Source organism: Nuphar pumila, chromosome 15, assembly GCF_984573655.1.
Source record: "Nuphar pumila chromosome 15, dmNupPumi1.hap1.1, whole genome shotgun sequence".
NCBI classification, from domain to species: Eukaryota; Viridiplantae; Streptophyta; class Magnoliopsida; order Nymphaeales; family Nymphaeaceae; genus Nuphar; species Nuphar pumila.
The window spans coordinates 11809753-11827600 of NC_143263.1; the positions used below are offsets into that span (position 1 = coordinate 11809753).

Here is a 17848-nt window from a genome sequence, read left to right on the forward strand (position 1 = left end):
ATTCTCCTTAAAAAAAGTTGTTAATGCTTGAAACTCTCCACCCCAATCATAGTGGAAGTATCTAATCTTGAAACCATAAACATTCTATTCATGAGTGTATGGGCAGGATATACATTGTCCAATGCCATTCTCTTTAAAAAAAGTCGTTAATGCTTGAAACTCTCCACCCCAATCAGAGTGGAAGTATCTAATCTTGAAACCATAAAGATTCTCAACATGAATTTTAAAATTCTTGAAAGCCATCATAACATGAGATTTTTGCTTCAAAAGATGAAGCCAAATAACTTAGAATAAACATCTATATCCATCATTACTAACTAAAGGTGCAAAATCCCACACATCAACATAAACTATTTCTAAAGGACTAGAAACAGGATTAGAAGAATGTTTAAAAGGCAAATTATGGGCTCTGCCTTTTTGACACGCATCACAAACTTTATTCAAGTCTATATTATCAAAAGGTAAACTATGTTTTTCCAAAATTTGTTGAACTATGTGAAAAGCTAGGTGACCCAGCCTCATATGCCACCTATCAAATGATGCACGTTCTCCAACAAAATTTGACTTCCTTATAGGCATCATACTTAGATTGTAAATCCCTTGACTACTTGCTCCTTTCATTAACACCTTCCATGCGTATCGATCCTTAACACAACAAAAATGAGGGTAAAACTCAAAGATAACATTGTTGTGCTTAGAAATTTTTTGAACTGAAAGTAAATTTCTCATGATTTTAGGAACACGCAAGATATCACTAAACTCAAAATCATTAATCTTAGTGGAACCAATATAAAGTATATCCAAACTTGTCCCATCTCCATTCTTCACATCTGCCCCTTGATATTGTGAGTGAATAGACAAATTGTTGAAGTCACTGATTACATGGTGAGTTGCACAAGTGTTGGGATACCATGTATCATCTCCAAAAGTAAGAGGAGCATTCAGCAAAGCAGCATGATAAGCTTGAAGTGCTAAAATTTTGTCCGGCAATAAATTAGTATATTGATAGCATGTTCTTGTCGGGTGCCTCATTTTCTCATATATCTGTCACACAACATGATTTCTGGTTTCTCTTGTGATTGTTGTTGTTGATTAGGATTGAAGTTAGCTGGGGGACCAACCACCTCCTCCTCTATTCCAAAATTGATTACGACCTCTAGATTGGCCTCCAAAATTCTACCGAATAGTGACATTGGCAGCCGGGCTGATCTGGTCTGAATTGTGATCGACAACTTCATGAAAATTGCTCTCTTGAACCAGCAAGAGACCATAGAGCTCATCCAAAGATATAGGGCCAGACCTGGTTTCTATAGAGGTCTTGAAGGACAAATATTCGGTTGGCAGACCTCTTATAAGGTCTTCTTGTGACATTGGCTTAGAGGCTATAGCCAACTGATGAGCGACAGCCTTGGCCCTTTGAACAAACTCATTAATTGATTTTTGGCCTTTTTTGAGATTGTGCAGCTGGGACTTCAGCTGCATGACTTGATCACATGGTTTTTTCAAGGCATTCCAAACAGCAAATGAAGAGCTGAGACCAACAACCTGCCCAAGCACTAGCTCTGAGAGAGATGACAGGATCCAACTTAATAACAGTTGGTCACGTCTTAGCAACTCAAGATATCAAGGATTCAAAGTAATTGAATATTCCTCAAATGTTGATGGAGTAGGCTTGCTACCATCAACATATCCTAGCAGATCATAAGTAATGAACCCGAGAGTAAACTGTGACTCCCAAAGGAGATAAGTTTCTCCATTCAACTTGATAGACAAGAAGTGATGCAGATTTGTTTGGATTCTGCAGCAGCGGAAGTGAAGAAGACATACCCGATTCAGTTGTCTCTGAAGCAGACCTAAAAATCACCACCAAGGAGCGCCCAGGACCAAGATGCTATAAGAGCTCACTAAAGCTCTGATACCATACAAAATTTTAGAGACAAGGAAAAATCACATAATATAATATTTACGTGATTCGGTATGAGCTATCTACATCCACAATCTTTAATGGCTTCTCAACTATGCCGAGCGATCGTTCCACTATGATATATGTATATATATTTACACTTTGAGACAGGTTTATAATTTTTAGAGACTTTTTTTGCTTGAGTTTCCTTGGCTGCAATGGGTCCATGTTGGTGTGTAGGATTGGCCAACACATCCTTCCCTTCTTGAACCTCCTTCACATCTTCATTAGAAACCTTCTTCTTTTCCAATTCCTTGACTCCAGCTGTAGGAAATTCTTCTTTACTAAGTTTCCTTCTTGCATAGACACATTGGGCAGATCCATCAAATTCTTCTTTACTAAGTTTCCTTCTTCTTGCATGACACATTGGGCAGATCCATCAATTATGGAACTATTCAGAACTGCAGCTTGCTTTCCAATAGGATCATTATGTGATCCATATCATTAGGATAATGCTGTTTTGATTGAAAAGTTGTCATAATATGATAATTACTTGGATTGTAAGTAAACTAATTAAATTTCTCATCTACAAGTAGATGAAAAAACTAGGACTTTGATAGTTCACGGTGCTAGCTATGAGAGAATTTCTCGTTATTTTCAGTTGTTTCCTGCTTTTCTAAATAAAACTAGTCATTTTAGATAATTGTAGTTTAGTGTAGCCATAGCTAGGAGTTTGGTAGATCTTCCTTCATAAATCTGGCGATGGTTTTACATCATTTGGTATTAAAAGCGGGTTTGTCATCTTCATTCGTTGGCATGAACAATTTGAGGGACAATCTTATTGGACTCATTGATCACCTAGTGATCAATCCGAGGAGTGGCACTGATTACACACAATGTATGGCTACCCGGTGACTCAAATCGACGGCAATCAGATGGCTCAGGCATCACATCAGTTCATGAAGCATCCACAATAGATATCACAAAGCGGCACTTACCATTGGTCCCAAGGTGACAGCTGACCCCTTCCGACTCCAACTCGGCATCCCCTCTCAAAATTTGGTCAGCGATCGAGACTCCACCGGCCAGAGCTAGGTTAGTGACTTGCCGTCTAGCTAATCGGAGTGCTGCACCTTTGTCGAAGCTATGGCACCCACCCACACATCCATCCTTCCTCTCTTCCCTGTCTTCCACTTGATTCCTCTATCATCCAGACACTTCTGGCAATGATTATACCAGTCAGAATCCGGCTTGCCGATGGCTGCCGGCCACCTATGATTGGAGGTAACCCTAGCCACCAGCCAGCAATCCCGCCAGAGGCATGCTAAGGACAGTGAAAGAGTCTGGGTGGGTTAGAAGGTAAAAACCTGTTCAGCCCCATTGCCTTCATCTTTCACCACACGAAGTCTCAGAGAGCCTTGTAGTGTGCCACTGTATGGGACTTGACAATAGCCTACCTCTGGAACTGGTTCAGAATTCCAGAAGTGGCTCCAGCCCATCCTAACTACCCTCAAACTCCGATCTCTTTGGCCCTAACTCTTACCCACAACCCATTTTAGTCCATCCTAACCTTGTTTTGGACACAAATCAACTCAAAAGCCCACCTTAATCAAACCAATGTGGCTCAATTTCCCATTGTAATTACCCACTTAATCCAATCGGATCTATACCACACCCATTATCCAAACTATCCAGTCACAAACCAAACCCAAGATTTGAATTTAACCCAGACCCTAACCCAATCTAATCCATACCCAAACTTGAACCAAGCCCAAAATAATCTACATGCTACAAGATTCACTCCCACCAAGGCTCCATCCAAGCAAAAAGTGGATCCAGGTCCATATAAGGCCTTTAGAGAAACAAAATTTGAACTGAATCAAGCTCTCTACTGATGTTTTTGTCTTTATCAAGGCTTAAAATCAATGCGAGAGTACACAAAAATTTCGTAGATTGGTACTATATATGCTCATAGTTGTGGGACTCCTAACCAGTAAATCCGCATGTATATTGCTGGACTTTGCCGTTGTCTTTTTTGGAAATTGTATGTGTCTTCTTCACATCCTTGAAACAAAACTGGAGCAGGAAAGTGCAAAGCCTCTACATGTTCCGAAACTTACCTAGACCTAAATAGTTAAAATCCACTTCAAACCCAATCTAAAACCCCTCCCAAAACCTAGCCAAAGCCTAGATCCAATTAAAAATAATTTGGATCCAGAAACATGTGATGAGTCCAAATCCATTCTATTGGATCTTCCTAAACCCTTTTTGGAACCTTATATCTCAATATCTAGAAACCCTAACTTAGACTTAAACTTGAGTTTGTTGGATCCAATCCAAACAAATCCTTTACATGCCCTACCTCTTGTCCAGATCCAAATCTCACCTAGACCCACCTTACCTAAACTAAACCCATTCCAAAACCTAAGATTGCTATGTAGGAGCGGAGCTGAGCATCCTGGGATCCATTATATCAGTTTAGAACTATCTTTTTTATTTGAATTTGGATATTGAATCATTATGTAATCCGTATCATTAAGATGATTTTGTTTTTATTCAAAAGTTTTCAAAATAGGGTAGTTACTTGGATTATAAATTTATAAGTAGAAGACTTATTTTATTTAGAGTTTTTTAAAATTGTAAATCTCACTATAAATACATAAGAAATCCGGGAGTTTGGAAGTTCAAATTGATATGAGAATTTCTTGTCATTTTCAGTTTTCCCTGCTTTAAATAATTGTAGTTTGTGTAGCTACATCTGGTAGTTTGGTAGATCTTCCTTAGTAAATCTGGTGACGGTTTACATCAAGGCCCCACTACTTGCAGCAGTTTGTTTCACCCAATGTCATAAATCGAATCGATCAAAAATTGATTCTAAAGTTTTTTTTTAATATTTTGTATTATTATTATTATATTTTGTAATGACATGTGTCATCTTATGGTAAAAAGCTAACCCATTTAGCTCGATTAGGTTTAAAGTCTGAATCGTCGTATTCTCTAAATAGTCTTTAAAATCATTTTTGACCCAATATCTATTCTGACAAAATTAGTTTCACAAGAGAAAAGAGAAGCCGTTATCATCTGAAAATGTCTTGTTTTCATGCAAAAGCGGGCGAAACAAACACCCAACACCCAATTGGTTGGAATGCCCTTAACTAGGCTAAAGTAGGAAGTATCAAGCCAATGACCGGATCAATAAGTTATTCGTGGTACTGGTTGGGTATGAACGAATGTGGTGTAATGTTTATTCAGCACTGTATTAAGGGGTAATATTTGTTCATAGCGACCTGACCAACCAAATGAGCTACAAATCATAGTTGGAGGTTGTGTTGACTCAATCGGACCTCATAGTCCAAAGTATAGGGATCTGGATCATATTTATTTTTGGCCAAAAATACAACTTTATGAGCCAAAAATATATCGCATATTGAATATCATTGGTTTTTAAATCTTCTCAAATTCATTTTTTTTTCAACAGAGAAAGCTGGGGTTAGTCTGACCCCTACCAATTATACAACCATACCATTGGGATTCGAATTTTCAATGTCCAACACAAGGTGACCCTCACTAACTACTCTTGACAGACAAGCTGGTGCGGATCAGTAATTTGACATATCACCAAACTGGTTTTGTGCCTCACGATAGCATGTCATCTGATATAACTTAGGCCTGTTTGAGAGCCTCAGATCTGTCTGTGGTGCAGCTGATGTAACATGAGGCTCACGGTGAGTACCTTGCAAGGTACTCGGCCTATTACCAACCGCGGGGGCTCCATTTGCCTGGCTGGAGCAGTTACCCGGGGTCTGCCTAGCCCCAGCTTTCTTAAAAAAACATGGTTCACTGCAAGGCTCATGTGTGGATGAGAGATCTCACACATTCAAACAATGTATTTCACACTTTAAAGAGATCCTTGATTATTTGATTTTCAAATTCAAGAATCTCAAATCAGATCCTCAAATTTGAGAACCCATGCGTGCTCTCAAAAGCAACTTTTAGACTGCATTTAAAAGTCTTGGATCTCAAATCCTTGGGCGACTCTTGAATTTGAGATTTGAAGATTTGAGAATGGACCCTTCAGGAAGGATCAGGTGCAATGTAATTGCATACTTTTAGTGTGTTGCTGCACCTGATCACCCTCCATCTTCAGTATACAGTCTCACATGAAAAGTGTGCAATCACGGATTCAAGAAGAAAAAACTGCCATTTGAATGTCCTGGATCTGACTCTCCAATGCATTTTGAGATCCGAAATTCAAACCGTTTGCATCCCTAATTCCCCCTGGTCCTCTCTCTCTCTCTCCGCACCTGTCCTCAAATCCAAGGATCTAGCATTTAGCCCTTTTATAACGCGGGCACAACAGGCATAATGTGATTGCACAAATCAATGTGCTGCCCCACCCAGTAGCACAACAGGTGTTGTTGGGCTCCACAAAAAAATGCCAACTGGTTTAATTTTGTGGCACCCATAGCCTAACTGGGCAGGTGTTGGGTGGCCAGCTCGAGAGGTACATCCTTTTGGTGCAATCCCATTGCATCCAATCTGCCTTTTCTATGCTAAGGTATCTTAGTGTTTCAGACCGCCATGTTTTCACCTTTTTGTTGCTTCTAAGTCCGTGACACTTAGACCCTTGATATAAGATTTCTTATTTGAATAGCCTCTGATTTTGGCGAGCAGGTTGTATGTTCCCCCGCGAACACGGGGCCGCCTGTTCGCGGGGCCGAATGAGTGCCACATTGGCACTCATTCGGGAGTTATGTACGGAGGAATATCTTGGGATCCGCAATATTCCTTCGTACACACCCAAACTGACGAATGAGTGCCAACGTGGCACTCATTCGAACCCCCGAACACGCGGCCCCGTGTTCCACGGGGAACATACACCACCCTCTCCTGATTTTGGCATGGGACCCTGCCAACTCAGTCAAGCCATATGCCACCTCAGATTTTCTGAATCCCGAGGCTTCCGAACACCTCTTTGTAGTTTTGTGGTTATCAACAAGATTTGAGGGCGTTTGGCTTCTGTTCATCATGCATGCTTTTCAATTATGGGATAAGAAAAAAGTTTAAGTGGCGCCCTCCACGTTTGCAAGAATCTCTCATATTGCCGGTGGCATGTTAAAAGCACGTTGAGGAGTTTATGCTTGGATGGTCATTTGGTAATCTTGGAAAATCATTCTGCTTCTATTTGTAACTCATTTAATTTTTTTTTTTTATATTTACACAGAGAAGCTGCCTCCAGGATCAAAGACCTAGTCGCGACTGGCTCTGCCTGCAGTACTTACGATCACTGTTCTGGCAGAATAAAACTCCGTGGGCTTACCCCTTATCAGTCGTGCCTTGAGAGTCTGCATTTCTTTCTTGGTGTTTGAACAAAAATGGGTTATTAGGGTATATATATATATATATATATATATATATATATATATATATATATATATATATATATATATATATATATAATGGGTCGGTGCTAAACCAATTTAGTGCTAAACCGCGTGCTAAATAAGTTTTTCGGGCTTTTTTCACTTATTTTTAAATTTTGATGTACAGATGTGATCTATATACTTGATTTTACAGGGATCAGCTCTTGAAAGGTTTGATTCCAACACATAGGTAGGTTTTTATAAAGTTCAAAAATTCAACGGTCCAAAATCTTTGTAATTTTTTGAGGCTCCAAACATCATTTTTTTCATGAAAAAAACATGGTCTAGATGTGGATTCTTAGTAAATCGACCATGCCCAACACATTTATGGGGCTGGAACCGCATAAAAAGCACCAGAGAAGCCCGAAAACCCATTTAGCATGCGGTTTAACACCAAATTGGTTTAGCATGAACCCATTCTCTCTCTCTCTCAGAGAGAAAGAGAGAGAGAGAGAGAGAGAGGTTCAGGACAATGTTGTCCTCGGACCTTGAATAGTTTCTAAGGAAATATAGGGAATCAGCCAGTTCCATCTGAATCTGCCAATTTTTAACCAGCAAATGATAGCCTCACAAAAAAATAAAAAATGATTTGAATTATTTTTAAAAAATATTTAAAATAAGCCAAATCAGCTTTGGTTCAGATCGATCTTTGGCCGATACTATACGAGTCAGCCAATTCACAACGATACTAGCAACATTGGTTAGAGAGGGAGAGCATTGGTCAATTTAAGATATTAATTTGAGCTATTAGTTGCGAAACTGGGCTAACTTGGTTTTGATCAAAGTCAATAAAAGTTTAGGTGCGTCATGGAAGATTCCGAAAACTTGCTTTCGATTAAATAATGCTGAATGATTGGGTGGACTTTTTATATATTTTTTAAAGTTTTCAGGCTAAATTATTTATTTATTTACAGCCATCTAAAATTTTCTTTCTCACGTAATTGCTCTCTTTTGCAACGAAGGCATGCATAGTGTCATGAATTTCATACACTGAGCTGCTTTTTACACTTCCATTTTTTGGGCTACCGCCGTTTTAACCCTTTGTGATTTAAATTTCATAATTGCATGGTAATTTACATAATGTAGCGAGGGGTAACTAAAATATGTTTACCAACCAAATATGTTCACTGGTATAAACCAAGATTTTCATAGGTCTTTTATTTTTTTTCAAAAATTTCACCATAGGGATGGGATTTAGACGCTTAGTTGTATAGAAATACGATATATAAAAAAGGATATTTTAAGTATTAAAATTTAGTGACTTAGAATTTTAATAAATATGCAAGCATAAAAATTTCATTTCTTGATCTAATTACGATGATTTAATAGTCGATTCCTAGCAAATGGACCACGCCAAATGTATCTGCAAGGTTAGATTTGCAAAAAAAGCTGTAAAAATCTTGATTCATACCAGCAAGCATATTTGGTTGTTTAACATATTTCAGTTTTCCATGCAGCAAGATTATATTTTAACCACGAGTTTTCAAAATTTTAAGATCAGAGCTTAATGCTTTAAGAAATTGCTGCAACAGGCTCTTTAGTTGATGAGATCAAAGGAATACATTAACTACACTATAACTACAATTCAAAGCTTTAGTTTTCATGTGACAGGAAGAAGGTGTTCTAAGATGCTGATGAAAACAAAGACATTGGTTAGTTAGCCCCACCAATTAAGTGACCTGGTTAATGTATCCATTAAATCTTTAATTTATCAAGTACTATAGCATGAAACACATCAAGAGGGATGGAAAAATTGAAAGTATCAACACCTAAAATTAACATCCACCACAAGGATGAGGGTTAATAATAGCAACTTTTCTCACTGTTATTGTCCTATTTATCACCACTATAGGTCTATAACAATGACAAAAAATAGTTGTCCATTTTTTGCCCCAGTTGAACAATAATGATAGCATTTATAGGTCACTGTTAATGTGTGACCCAACACCGGCGAAGAATCTCACTGGAACTGGGAACACCAATAGCGGCGACCCACTCTATGAGTGTGAAATTTTTGTGTCGCCTTTATACCCTGTAATGGGAGGAATTAACTCATTATTATAGTTGATAATAACGAGAAGTAAATTGTTGTTATATACTATGAAGGTGATAATTAAGTCATCATTATAGGTTGTAATGGTGACATGCTCATAACGACACATGAATGCCACTCTTATGAGCGTTAAACTTGCAAATATAAAATTTTATGTTAGTTTTAATTTTTGTTTTACATTATATTAAACAAAACAGTAAATACTATTCAAATATACACTTCAAATATCTTGAAACATATATCCATTCAAATATAAACATACACTTCAAAAAAAAATTCAAATATAAACATACATTAATGTTTATACATTTTGAAGCATACATTCAAATATAAACATACACTTCTCCAACTTCCTCAAATATTCAACTTCAAATGTACATTCAAATATAAGTATACACTTCAAAAAACAAACATACATCCTCTCCAAACTTGCAACAAACATACTTCAAAAATAAGTATAATTAAAAAAAAATTATAATAATGTTAATAATGATGATAGTAGCATGAAAATTCAATCTGATAACTTATAGATATTTTAATCACATTATGATTGAAGACTCGATAATGATTTTGCCTTTTTCTGCACTTCCATGAGGATTTAAAAAAGCATAAAGAAAACATCAAACAAATTTTTTACACCTTTAAGAGATATCAACTTTATATATATATATAAAATTAATTTCACACTAGCTACAACATCTCATTATGGTAAAAATTAATACAGGCAAAATAAAAAAAGAAATAAACAAACACGTATCCTTAAAACATAATATGACATAAAAAACTATGACATGTTCACCCAACAAATAAACACATAGCGGTCTTATTTATGAAAAAACAAGATAGATCTAGGATTGGGGGTTTTGTCTGAGAGAATCTACAAAGGTCTGCATTTGCTCTTTAGGCTTCCTAGTTTTTTTTCTCTCTCACTCTTGTTCTTCTCTTTCTCGCTCCAGTTGTTGAAGGAGTCACTCTCATTTTTCTCTCTATCGGTCTCATTGAACTCGATCCATCTTTTGTTCTTCTCTTAATTGTTGGAGCTCTAACTGTGTTGCCTCCAGTTGAGAAGATAGCTTTAAAACACGGGCTTTGCCTTTGGATGAAATAATAAATAGACCCATCCCTCTCACATGTCCAAATCGCTCACCGAGGACTTTGACAAAAATGTCTCACTATGATATCGATAGACCTCCTTGTAAAGAACATGTTTCATCACTTTTAATCTATAAGAGTGCAACTTATTATGTACAATATTAATATTTGGTTATCAATAACTAATGATAATGTATAAAATAGAATGAATGATTGTGGCTTCTACTTCACTGCTACAAAGTGTGAGTTACTTACAAAAGTGTATTCTACTTCACTGCAGATGAATGTTATGCGATCTGAATGGGTGTGCGTCTCTTTGTAAAACACACTCACTATTGGTTTGTGCCCTTCTATTTCAGTTTGCAAATAACAAATTTAGAATCTATTGAATCAAATATATTTGGCACTATACTATTATATAAAAAAAAAACTTAGAGAATAAAAAACTTACCCTCATATAAAACCTGTTGATGTACAAAAATGATCCATTAGTATGTTGAACTGTTTGTTTTGGTCTATTCGCAAAATTTTTCTCTGACATCCGCTATTAACCAAAAGAAGATCAATTAGTTTACAAAACTAAAAATTTAAACATTTATTTACTTATGAATATATATCTAATATTGACTGTCGAATAGTCTTCAGTGAAAAAGTTGCAAATCTCTTTCCACACTTCAGAGTCGACTCCTTAGAAGGATATTTTGTTGCTTTATTATGGTTTTCAAACCTCCTGTAATGCTTGTCAAAACTTTCTTGCACCATTGAGTATGATAGCTGAAGTTGCATATCTACGGTAGCATAATGTTTAGCGATATTATTGTCTAAATCAAACTCGACATGTACCAAATTATCAAAATATAGTTAGTAACTCTTTTTTATGGATTAATTTGTTTATCAAGATATAGTTAGGCAATATACTTACATAATTTGACCCACATAACACCATCTTCTTATCCTATGAGACCTTTGTCAAGGACTTATGCGTAATGTTAGCCCACTCCCTGACGATGCACGAAAGTCTCCTAGAGAATACACAGGCGCCCTCACCCACGACTCTTTGTATCCCAAACTTGATAGTTACTTAAGCCTTTTATTGCTTAATTTGCTTTTGGTGGGCTACAATTTTGTTCTTCTCATGTTTACGCTGAGAAGATTCTGCAGTTACTAATTTATTGTAAGAAATAAATATTAATAGAAATAACAATAATAAAATTTTAATGATTTTAAATAAATATTGGATTAATATTTACCGAAGGCCATTGTGGATGACCCTAGAGCTAGGGTGGCCTGTGGTGTGTGGGGGTCTTCTCTTCCTCCCTTGAATGTCACCCACTTGTGATATGAAGTTAATTTTGTCTAGGTGTTCACCTTGACTAGTGGGTGGTGAGCTGGTCCACGGGGAGGAAGTGTGTTCACCTCCTCGTCGTGAACGATATGTCAACATTTGTTACTTTTATGCAAACAATATTAGCTTAGACTACACTGTGCAAAATGGAATCATATAAAAGTAATCATTATCATAAAGAACAATATTAAATCAAATGAACAACAACAAAAAGATTATGAAATTAAGATAGCACATAATTATGAAATATAAACAAGTGTCATATACATTTTTGAACTCGTTTTCAAGAAAGAAAAAGAATACAAAGGCACTTACATTACACTTTCTTTGTGACCCTAGATGCTTTGTCAACTCTTCAATAGGTAGATGTTCAATTGCACTTATATCAATTTTTAGGTCTAGCCACGAGTCCAACCAATTAGAATTTTTTGGCAATATCTTTAAGGTAAGAATTAAAAAAAAAAACTACAAATAGATTATGATAATTAGCATGCCATCAACTAGATCTTTTATTGAATACATTCTGCAGTCTTATCTTATATCTATGGGTCAAGATAGACTACACATTAGATTTAGAATACTTGGATAAATCCAAATAATTGTAGGTCATATCACCATCTCATAAGAAGATCTATATATTACACACATTACTATTGGTAAATCATAAATGTGATACTCAGATTCACAAAATTGCTAGAGAGGAGAAGACACGGGAGGGAGAATAGGAGAGAAGAGAAGACACTGCAAAAAAGCAAAGTAAATGTTGAGTTCAACCCAAGCGTCGCCGAAGAACCCCAACATTGCTAGAGAGGAGAAGATGAGGGAGGGATAATAGGAGAGAGGAGAAGAGGAGTGAAGGAGACAGTACAAAAAAAACAAAGTAAACGTTGGATTCACTTTGGCTTATTTGTAGAGAACCCGTGTTTCACGGGTGTGATTTTGAATCATCCTACCCATGAGATTCAAAATCTCATTGTTGGAGAGGAACCAAATCATATTTGATTCAATTTCTCACACCATCCACCTTTTTTTGTTTGGTTGAATATGAGATTTGGGGCCATGTGAGAATCACTCTCTCATTCAAAAAAGCCAGTGATTCTCATGTGATCCAATCAAACATTATGTTTGATTGCATCTCATGATGTGATTGAGAATCACATGAGATGGAATCAAATGTGATTTGAAGTCATGTTATTTCAAATCATATTCAGTTTCTTATTTGCATGAGATTCCAAATCACATGTTTGGTTATCTGTATAAATGAGATTCATTATGTCATTTGCATAAGATTTCAAATCACATATTTGGTTAGCTATGCAAATGAGATTCATATTCTCATTTGCATAAGATTCCAAATCACCCTAAGATCAACACCAGGATAAGAAAACACGAAACTCATAATGTGTAGAAGCTATGGCTCTTTAACCACAAATTGTAGATTTATGCAAAAAAAAAAAAAGTCATGTTATTAAAACAAAAACTCACATTGTACACAAAAGTGCAGGCCTCTATAAGTGCTGCGTCAGACACAAAATCAAACAAAAACGCTCCCAAAATGCATTAAAAATTTGGGTTTTATTAACAAGAAATTCAGAATTTTCATGAAAATGAACAAAAAAAAAACTCATCAACTACATTAAGTTCAGTCCCATCATCTTCGAAAAAGTGTATTACCTAAAGCCTAAACCTGTGCAGCAAAAAAAAATCCCTAGAACACAGATTTGCCTATTCAGATACACTAGACCCTAAATTCCTACCCAGTCCAAACAAATCAAGCCCTACACCCTCAAATTCAAGCCAAAATGAACTGAATGACCCATTAATAAAAATCCAAGCCCTGAATTCTTATTGAAATAAACAAAATCACCCATTAATCACAAACTCTAGGCCCTTCATTCCTACCAAAGAAAATTGAATCACACACCATGCAACAACTCGAAGCTCCAAATTCCCACTAAAAGCAAATGCATAACCTAATTTACAAGCATTAGGACCCAAATTTACACAGAGAAAGAGAGAGAGAAAGAGTCGAACCTTTAGTTAGTATGGGGGTAGAGCTAGAGAAGAAATGACAAAGCTCTCTCATTTTTCCTCCGCTCTCTCAAGACTTCGATTTCTTCTCGCTCACCCGTTGCAGGGAGGGCTCGCCTTCACCCTTTGCCAATTGGTCTGGTGGCATTACCCGAGCAGGGAGGAGGGAGGCCGAAGGTCCGGTGGTGTCACTCAGGCCCGAGCAAGAAGGAGGCATCGAGAGAGGAGGGAGGTGGTTCGACAGATCTGTGGAGAGAGAGAGAGAGAAAGAGAGAGAGAGAGAGAGCTCATCAGGCCCTAATTATAAACTCTATAATGATAACATTTATGTCTTCGTTATAGAGTCTGTAATTAAACCATATAATGACGACATGAGATGTCACCGTTATAGAGTAAACCTTATAACAATGCCACTGAAATGTCACTGTTATTGATCTATAACATGTATATCGTTAACGATGATATAAAAGTCATAGTTACTTAGTAAAATCCTATAACGGCAACATTTTATATATCATCGTTAATGATCTTTAACGACTAGATAATGTCACCATTAAAAGACATATCTTTAACGGCGATATATAAAATCACCATTATAGATGTCTTTAACAACATGTGTGCATGGGCAAGGCATTCACGATGCTATCCATCTCGCCATTAGTGATGAAGCAATAATGACGAGATTCATGACTGTAGTATAGTAATAACAACACAAAATTTATGTAGCTGCTAGTATCTAGCAAGTAGTGGGGACAAAAAACATGCGGTTATTGCTTGATCAATAACGGCGACTTTTGTTGTCGCCGTTAAAGAGTGGCCGCTATTGACCCTCATCCTTATAGTGATCTATACTTACAAAATTCAATAAGATGACAACATTTACATCAAAGGCTTACTCTTCGGAGTAAGAGCTCATGAGTGTACAGTAAGAAAGCTGCATGCAGTTTATGCTATATCTTCAGGATCAGAAAAATAAATTCTTATCCTCCATTCATGTTTTCTTGAAGCAGTTTATACTGTAAAAGAAACGAAACACCAAGTTTTTTCATTGACCTTGGAGGGTGCGTATGCCTCTAGGTTAAATGAGCACACATGGTTATTAAAAGGGATAAAATCTAATGAATAAAAGGAAAATTGCACAATGAATTTATTCAAAGATAAACCTTGAATGACTACGTAAAAAAGAGGCGAGCAGGGTGAATTAAATAAAAAAAATGCTCAAGTCAAAATGAGAAAATATGTTCAGCTGTTAGCATAATGCAAATTAAGTAAGAAACCTCAAGTTAAATGAGCAAATATGCTCAACCATTAACACAAATACTCCCACAAGTGTTGATGATTCTAATGACAACCACCAAAATAAGACAAAGAATCAATTAGGACCAAAATAGACTTTTATGCAAGCCAAATACACATAAAATTGTAAAGCTAGAAAAATAAAATCAAATATGAAAATAAACAAAAAATTTAAAAGAAATTTGAAACTTATCGGGAGAGGTAAAGAGCTTAAAGCAGCATCAAACTATTTTTTTTAAAGAAAAATTCATTCATCAAGTGAAGAGTGAAGCAAAAAAGCACAATGGGTGATGACTGATGGGAGGTCACCCAGTGACAATTTTTTTAAGCTCGAGCTAATCGTCACTCGTCGAGTGCACGAGCATAGTCACACAAGCACCCGCACACACAATCACGTAAAGGGAATGAGAAAGAGGTTCTTATGCCAAAGATCGTTACAAGCACTTAAAGAAATTAAGCAAAAGAGGTATTCACATAAAATAACAAAAGTGAAAAACTTGACGGTACGAAACAATGACATTCTCCAGCCCAAATAAAGATCAAGGCCCTGCCATTTCAATCCAATCTAAACAGTTATTCAAAACAATTAGAAAGCTTAAATCCCCTCATTCGATATAATCAATCCACATGGGAAAGTTCCACGGACCAACAAAAAGAAAGAGTGAAACCCCAACTCTAGACTTATATGGAAAAACCCCATGACTGCAAGCACAAAACAATGGTGCATGGCAGTTAGTGGACGAGAAGAGAAGAACAATTCAGGATGTCTGGTAAGGGCCGGTCTCGTATTTTGGACCAGAATGAAAACTGGATCTGGATCCATAAGATGGATGGATCCAGATCTAAATTTTGAACAGTAGAAGTTCGGATTTGTTAGACCACCTTGTTTTCTATTTGGCTACCGAAGTCTTTTTGCATGAAACATTCTAGATGTGGTTTCTTGATGTACCCATTTTGCGACCATATCAATGTTTAGTAAAATAGGACCATATCCAAATCCATATCATGACTGAATTGGATTCTGTTATACAGAACTGGAGATGCTAGATCCAGTTAAATGGTTCATTCATGTTCTAATAAACCCAATCAGTGTCTTTATATACAGCTGAGAAAAGGAATGGAATATGGACCTATTGTTTTAGATACTTAAAATTTTAAGACAAGAACGTCATCATCCAAGGTCCCGTAGCTCAGTTGGTTAGAGCGTTGGTCTTATGAGCCGAAGGTCGCGGGTTCGAGCCCCGCCGGGACCATCCTTTTTATAAAATCCCATACAATTTTGTGTATATATAGGTATGTATATTTTCTGCCTGCCTCACGGTTCTCTTCCCACCCTCCGTTCTTTCACAGTTTCACTGCAAAATCTGACGTACAAGTCACAAGCTTCCCTTCCATTTTAACCAAAACCCACAAACCAACAAAAATTCAATCATTAATGTTTTTTTAAGCAAGAATCCAACCATTCTGACATGAACAAAGGAACTAATCAGACAATTGATTGATTGATCATACCACCACCACATCATGTTCATAATTCACAAATCACAGAAGCCGCCAGACCCGTCCCATTCTCATCAACCACCCTCCTATAAAATAATCAAGAATTGGGGTCGGCTAAATCGCTGGATCTCTCTCTCTCATCTACCACCCTTTGGATTCCTGCCCAATCCCTCACAGGCGAGTGAGAAACCTACCAGGACAAGGACTCCCAACCCCCACAAGTGGACAGATTCGTGATCTTGGATCTTCCTCAGTAAAGAAAGCAACCACCCATTTTGCCCAAATCGTTGTCACCCTTCTAGTCATCATGCCTTGTCCCCTACCCCCCTCATAATCTCAGGTGGTTGAAAACCACTTCCCCATCTGCAAATCTCTGCATGAAATTGAGTTACCACTTCACCTTTTCATCTTCTTTGGGTATTAATATCACCATCATCACCATTGTTTCTATTATTACTATTTTCAGTTCGCCCAATTTAATTGTGGTAATTATTTTCAGTAATGCTGCCACTTATGCTGGGCCACCATGGTTGCTTCTGTCACTCTCTTATATCTCTTTATTCTTCTCCTAAGCGCATCAATTCCCCTCTGAGAGGTAGGCATGGATGCATGCCGAGTTTCGGCTTTTTTTTCTTTTCCTCTTGTTGCTTACTTTCGTTTCTCCTTTCCCCTTTTATCTTCTGGAACTGATAGGTGTGTCATTATGCTGTTTTTCTTGCGGTTGGTTGTTTTGCTTTTTGGTTGGTTCTTGCATTGTTGTATTCTAGTTGCTAGATTTGTAGAGTTGCTCTTGTTGGTAAGCTTCTGAATGGGTGTATTCTTGTCTGGTTGTTTTGGTCGAACTGATTTGTGTATTTGTTGCGCTCAACTGATGTTTGTGGGATTTCTGTGTTTGGTGTCTACTGAAAATGCAGAATGCGGGATTCATTTCTTTTCTGCACACGTATAAACAAACCACTTGGTAGGAACTTCAGAATTCATAGTCTTTATAGGGAAATATGATAGCTTCATTTTGTATTCTTTGTAATATGACCTAATTCCTTACTTATGGAGCGGTATTAATTATGATGTATGGCTGGCTTGTTGCTTATGATATGTGGTTAGCTGCTTTTCTTTTCTTCTTTAATTTTAACCAGATGTCGCTTCATATGTTTCAAACTTTTCATGTATGTCCATTATGAATTTTGATTTTAGGGGAAATATTG

At 36.9% G+C, this 17848-nt stretch overlaps 1 protein-coding gene and 1 non-coding gene across 2 annotated transcripts in view; both read left to right on the forward strand.

Annotated features, from left to right (window-relative positions):
- The window catches only part of LOC149814502 (uncharacterized), a 54664-nt gene that overhangs the window by 16823 nt on the left and 19993 nt on the right, over nucleotides 1–17848 (forward strand). The gene's annotated exons all lie outside the window — the stretch shown is intronic.
- Nucleotides 16323–16396, forward strand: TRNAI-UAU (transfer RNA isoleucine (anticodon UAU)). Its single transcript has one exon. It is a non-coding gene; the product is annotated as a tRNA-Ile (tRNA).